Source organism: Silene latifolia, chromosome 8 (genome assembly GCF_048544455.1).
Source record: "Silene latifolia isolate original U9 population chromosome 8, ASM4854445v1, whole genome shotgun sequence".
Taxonomy (NCBI): domain Eukaryota; kingdom Viridiplantae; phylum Streptophyta; class Magnoliopsida; order Caryophyllales; family Caryophyllaceae; genus Silene; species Silene latifolia.
The window spans coordinates 28,036,173-28,043,324 of NC_133533.1; the positions used below are offsets into that span (position 1 = coordinate 28,036,173).

A 7,152-nucleotide genomic window follows, 5' to 3' on the forward strand; every position below is an offset into this window, starting at 1 on the left:
AAAATATAGTTGAAGCTTTTTCATTAATGTTTTTGTGTGTGTTTGAAATCAGTACATAGTGGAGTATATATGTAGCTGTAAAGTTGTTGTACTTTGAGTAGTACACAGAGGATAGAAAACTAAACTGGGTAATAGACTGACTTAGACCATCCCCAAGCAAGGTCACCGACTGGGTCGTGACCTTGTCGGTTCACGCTAATGACTCCTTGAACTAGGATTAACAACATGATTTTGGTGACCTTGAATAACTCAGGGGCAACCCATGACCCTGAGTAGAGAAATTGTTAAAAGTTGGTGACCTTACACGTGGCGTATTTCTATTGGTTTACAACATTAAAAAATCATAAAAATCAAAAAAGTACAAAAAAAAAGTGCAGCTCCTCTGCTTCTTCTCTCCTGTTCTGCTGCATACAGGTTGTTGCCTTTCTTCCTTGCTTTTCTTTTCGCCAACTTCCTTCCCTTTCCCCAAGTCCTCTTTAATTTTTTCATCCATAATTTTCTCAACTCCTACCATACAACCATAAATATTAATGATATAGTAAAAATATATGTAAAAAACAGTACAAAAGTAGAAACAAAAAATGCAAATCAGTAATATTTTTAATCTCCTACCTAAAATAAATTACAAACATAAAAAAAATATAACTCAAACACTTATATAATTCTCAATTTTCAAATATATTATGGATTTAAACGAGTGTGATTTTTCAAGTTATGCTATTGACGATTATTCAACATATCAAGACTCTCAAAATTTCGATTTAAATCAAAGTACTCCAATTCCTACTTTTGCGGAATTAATTTCGGATAGCCAAAGGAATCAAAATATCGATATTTTTGGAAATCAAATCTTGTTGTCCGAACTTCAAACACAAGAATTTGTATCAGAAACCCCCCTTTTTTGTTCAAAAAAAACCCAAAAATGATTAGCATCCACAAAAAATCAATCCAATTCCAAAATGGATGATCGGATTTGGACCGAAAAGGAGGAAGAAGCTCTTATGTCCGCATGGATTATGTGTAGTACCGACTCAATACTTGGAAAAAACCAAAGAACCATCACAAGATGGAATAATGTATTTCAGCTCTATGAAAAAAGTCGTACGGAAAATCAAAATCAAAATAAACTTGGGATTAGGAGTATCGAGGGAATGAAAAATCGCTATAAACGACTCAATACAGCAGTGAGTAAATGGGTTGGTTGCTACACACAAGTTCTAAATCGACCACCGGCAAGCGGCACTAGCATCAACGACGGCATAGAATTAGCTCAGAAAATATTTCGAAAGGTGAATAATGGTAACGATTTTGCTGACTTTTATGTTTACGATAAAATCATGAGTAGTCACCCCAAGTGGAGCTTACAAAAACATCAATTTGAGCTCCTTGGAAACTCTAAGTCGGGTTCAAAAAGGTCAAGGTCGGAAATGGATTCTAGCCCTTCTAGTGTAAATGTCGGGACCCCGTCTAGTCTAAATGTTGGAACCCCGTCTAGTGTTAATGTTCCAACCCTGTCTAGTCTTAATGTCGATGCAAGTGACCGACCCGAAGGACGAGAGGCAGCTAGAAAGAAGCGGAATGGAAAAGCACCTGAGGTCGTGCCTGATTTTATGTTAAGTGCAGACGACCGAGAAATAATGGAGGGAAATAGGCTCACTGCGAAAAAGCAAATTGATTTTCGGCAAAAAAGGCTTGCAGCTGATTTTGAAATCGAACAAATTAGAATTCAAAAAATGAAAACAAAAATGGAGATGGGTTGGTTGAACACATTGCTCTCATAACAAAATTTAAACCCGAAAGATCAAGAGTTGAAGGACAAGCTAATGGACAAATATATGTCTGATATTTAGTTTATTTAATCTGTTTTTATTTTCTGCTTTTATTGTTGGTTTAATTATTAATCATCAACCAGCTGAAATTCCAACGATTTCACAAGATTTCGATGTAACTCGCTTATTAATTATTAATTACAACAAGATTTGCAACGATGTAACAAGTAAACGATTGAACAAAATTCCAACAAGATTTCCAACGATGTAACAAGTAAACGATTTAACAAAATTCCAACAAAATTTCCACAAGATTTCGATAATTAATTATTAATCAGAAAATAAATCAGAAAGCGGGATGAATGATATCGATGAATGAAAACGATTTAACAAGAATTTACCTGCATGAATGAAATCGGGATGAATGAATCGATGAAATCTCCGATCAGAAAACCAATCGAAATCAAGCCCAAATAGAAATAAAACCCAAATCGGAAAAAACCCAAATTTATGAATGATATAGCAATTAATGAGATAAATCAGCAATGAATGATGATATGAATGAGATTTTTGGGGTTTTTTTTGGGTTTAGAGTGTCTGTGGGATGAATGTGTATGGGTAGATAGTTGGTGGGATGAATGATGATATGAATGTGTGGATACTGGATAGAGATGAATTTGATATTTTGGTGTAATTTTCATCGTTTTTATTTTTTTTTCCTTTTTTTTTTTTAAGAAATTGTATTTCTATGAAAGAATTGAGTGGTCGACAAGTTCGGCAGGTTGAAATAATTTGTAAATATCTATGAAAGAAATTGTATTTCTATGAAAGACTTGAGTGGTTTTTTTTTAAGAAATTATTTACAATTTGTAAATAATTGTAAATATTTATGTAAAAATTTATGTAAATTTTCCAATATAAATTATAATTTTTTTTATGTAAACCGTCAAATAATATTTTAAATATAATTGACATATCGTCAATAGAACTGATAATAGCTATTGGATTAGAGATATAGCCGTTGGATTGATTATAGCCATTAGATTAGAAATATAGCCGTTGGATTGATTATAGCCATTAGATTGATTATAGCCATTCGATTAGAAATATAGCCGTTAGATTGATTATAGCTATTCGATTAGAAATATAGCCGTTACATAAAAAACTTATATATACCCCATATGGTTGTTGAAGAAAATCACTCATACATTTTCCTTCTTTCAAATCACTCTCACAAAATAACTATTAGAATGTCTGAGTCAAATTCCAATTCTGATTCATCAAACGATAATATTGTCGATCAAAATCACTACTACAAATCCAGGCAACTACAACGCCTCTTTAACAACGCTTATTCACGAAAATCACAATAGACGTTGTAGAATGTATGGCGTGAATTTTACTAAAATTAATTACAACGGGTGTGGTTATATAACTGTTGTTATAAGTTTTAACAACGGGTCAAACATGCACAACCGTTGTTAATAATTTGGCGCAAAATTGGCGCAAAGTTAGTGAAAAGTAATCACAACGGTTATTTTTGAAACCCGTTGTTAAAACTTATCTAACAACGGTTGTTGTTTTACAACCGTTTTGAAAACGTTTTAGCAACGGTATTTGTTTAACAACCGTTGTCAATACTTTCCTTACTATAAACCACACAAACACAGATCAGCTACAGTCACAAAACACAAACCTTAACACAAACACAAACACAAACACAAAACACAAACTTTCTCATCGTCTCTTTCTCTCTTTCTCATCGTCGCTTTATCTTCTCGCCATCACTGTTGATTTCATCGTCTCTTACTTTCTCTAATTATCAGGTAAATCTCGCTGTCACTGTTGGTTTCATCGTCTTTCATCGTCATTATTTTCTTTTTCTAATTATTTCATTTGCAAGTATGTGTTTTTATAGATCATTATGTTATTTCTCTAAGTATTATTCGCTTAATTAGCTAGTAAAACAAATTAAATAAAATAAAACAAAGAAGAAGCAAGATGATAGAGAGAAATGCATGATAAACTTAATTAATATATATATATATATATATATATATATATATATATATATATATATATATATATATATATATATATATATATATATATATATAAATACATAAATTAAAAAAAATTACATTAATAAAAATGCAATTCTTATATTTTCATAGAGAGTCTTATTCTCTTCCATGATATCCGTCCTCTCCTCCTTAGCTATTTGGAGGTTCCGTTCAGCAGTTGCTATATCGTCATATAGCTGCAACTGCCGCTACTCTGTCAAACCATCTTTTTTGGCGTCCTTCAGTACGGATCGAGCATCCACAAGGTAGCTCCTGAAACTGTCCTCAAAATGGAGCAACCGGCGGATGAAACTGTTGTTGTTCTCGATCATAGTAAGAGTCTTAAGGACGATATCATTCATTTTGTTGATGAAGTTTGGAGTTTGTTTGAAAGATTAATTAGGGTTTATTTGGAGTTTGTTTTAGCAGTTAGGGTTTGGAGATATATAGTGAGATAATGGAATGTTTGTTGAGATAATGCATGTATTTATACTAAGTAATGTGTTGTTTGAGTTGTTTTTTAATTAATATATATGTTAGTAGTTGTGCCATAATCATCATCATATCTCTCTCTGCTGCTTCAAATCTTATTATAACCATTCTCATTCCATATTGTCCATTCATATGCACAGGGATGGCAAGAATAATGCATGCATCGGAATTTTTACGGGCCGTAGTTATGCATGCATCTAGTAATATTTAATTTAATTTTTTTTTATTTTTTAAAAACAAACAACAACGGTTATTAAGAAATAACCCGTTGTCTTTAGTTATAACAACGGTTTTGTATACTACAACCCGTTGTTATAACTTTCCCCCCAAAATTGAGTCACACTTTCCACAACGGGTTTTTATATTTAAAACCGTTGTTAATAGTTTTAACAACGGGTTCCTTAAGAAAACCAACCGTTGTTAAAACCTTTTACAACGGATGCTTTAACAACGTCCGCTTTTTTATATAACAACGGTTTTTAACCGTTGTTATAGCCTGTATCTGTAGTAGTGAATAGGCTTTCCGATTACCAATGGGAAGCCGAAGCCGATGAAAGATCTGAGGCTAAACAAAACCTTATAGCCCAACGTATGAATGAATACGTTAACAGAAGAATTCATCAACCAAATCCTCCTCCTAGACATCGTAGGAGAAACATTAAGAGGAATCGTGAAGAAGGTCATAATCAATTGTACAATGACTACTTTATGGATCCGGTTTATCCCGAAGAGCTATTTCGCCGCATATTTTGCATGCACAAGCATCTATTCATGCGCATAGTTAATGCTCTATCCGCCAATGATCGCTTTTTCCAACAAAGAGTCGGCGGTAATGGGAGACCTAGTTTCTCACCATTACAGAGATGCACGGCTGCTTTAAGAGTTCTAGCATATGGTACTTCTACCGATTCAGTAGATGAATATTTGCATATGAGCGATACATCCATCAGGGACTCTCTTAAATTGTTCGTCGAAGGTGTAATTAGCTGATTTGGGAACGAGTATCTACGCAGACCCAACCCTCAAGATTTAGGAAGGTTACTTCATATGGGGCAAGCTCATGGATTTCCTGGTATATTGGGTAGCATTGACTGCATGCATTGGGAGTGGAAAAATTGTCCCACAGCATGGGTGGGACAATATGCCGGGAGAATTTCAAAGCCAACGGTCATTTTAGAAGCGGTCGCTTCGTACGATTTATGGATATGGCATGCCTTCTTCGGCACACCAGGTTCGCTTAATGATATTAATGTTCTTGAACGTTCTCCTCTCTTTAATGAGGTTTTAGAAGAATCTGCCCCACCTGTTAATTTTTCGGTTAATGGTACCTACTACAATATGGGATATTATCTTGCTGATGGTATATATCCTGGTTGGGCAACATTTGTTAAAACAATTAATGCGCCACAAGTTCAAAATCATAAGTTATTTGCAGCTCGACAAGAGAGTTGTCGAAAAGATGTGGAACATGCTTTTGGCGTCCTACAAGCTCGATTTGCGTTCATCAAACGTCCTTGTCTTCTTTAGGATCGAGCTAATATGGAGAAGGTTCTTATGGCTTGTATTATCATGCATAATATGATAGTTGAAGATGAAAGAGAAACTTATCTTAACTATGAAAACATAATCGCAGAGTTCAAAGAAGATAATCCGACTTCAACTAGTGATGATCCATATGAATATCATCTCCTTAGAAGATCGCCTCAAGAACGATTCATAGAAATTCATGGTGAGATTCGTGATCGACTCATAACGCTCTGAAAAATGATCTCATTGAGCATATTTGGCAAAACTTCCGTAACTCGAATTAGTTTAGAATGCATTTTTTTATTTCGTAGTATTTAATGTTTTTAAAGATCGTGTTTTTTTTTTTGAATTATGTATGCGGTTTTTTTATATGTTAACTCATGCTTTCAATAAATTTTATTTATTGCCAATAATTTTTTTTAATGTACACTATAAAATTAATTTACTTAACATATTTGAGTAAAATTTATTTTAAAAATGAAAAGAATAACTTAATTGTAGTATGTTATTAAATAATAATTGTAAAAGTAAGAGAGAGGTTTTGGTGGAGTAGTGAATGTGGTAAATGATTGGAAATATTGGAAAGTGGAAAAATGATTGGGTTGGTGACCCAAGTCGTGACCTTCTGCTTGGAAGGGTGAAAGTGGGTCAAGATTAATAAGGTGCGATTAAGTGGAAATATTTTGGTGACCCGATTAAGACGACCTTCTGCTTGGGGATGGTCTTATGTAAGACTAAATTAAAGCTAACAAGTCAAATCTTAGGTTTAAGATGGATCTCTATGCTTAGGCTTTGAATATTCATCCGTCCTTTTCTGATTTCTTGCTTGATCATATGGCTTGCTGATGTCATCAATGCTTTCATCACTATTTCCTTCTTTACACTCCCCCTCAAGATGAGAGTGGAGTCCTAATGAAACTCCCATCTTAGATAGAAGGTACTTGTGTCGATGCACAGGGCACGGCTTTGTGAACACATCAGCTACTTGTTCCTTTATGTTGACATAAGAAGTGGTGAGAAGACCTTGTTGGATTTTTTCTCGAATAAAATGACAGTCCACTTCAATGTGCTTGGTGCGTTCATGATACACAAGATTATCAGCTATGGCTAAAGCTGTCTGGTTGTCACACTTGAGATGAGCTGGACCCAGGTGTTTAAGTCCGATGTCCTGAAGTAATTGGAACAATCAGGTGACTTCACACGTAGTCATGGCCATGGCCCTATATTCAGCCTCAGTTGAGGATCGTGACACAACTGTTTGTTTCTTGGACTTCCAAGAGATAGGGGAAGAACCAAGCAGA

General features: G+C 34.3%; 1 long non-coding RNA gene and 1 pseudogene across 1 annotated transcript; one reads left to right on the forward strand and one right to left on the reverse strand.

Moving 5' to 3' along the window:
* Positions 1-217: 217 nt before the first annotated feature.
* On the reverse strand, positions 218-2,451 carry LOC141594240 (uncharacterized). The gene is made up of 2 exons (XR_012522075.1): positions 2,171-2,451; positions 218-507 (listed from the first exon to the last, which is right to left on the reverse strand). It is a non-coding gene; the product is annotated as an uncharacterized LOC141594240 (long non-coding RNA).
* Positions 2,452-4,915: 2,464 nt separating this feature from the next.
* On the forward strand, positions 4,916-5,851 carry LOC141594910 (uncharacterized; annotated as a pseudogene).
* The last annotated feature ends 1,301 nt before the right edge of the window (positions 5,852-7,152 follow it).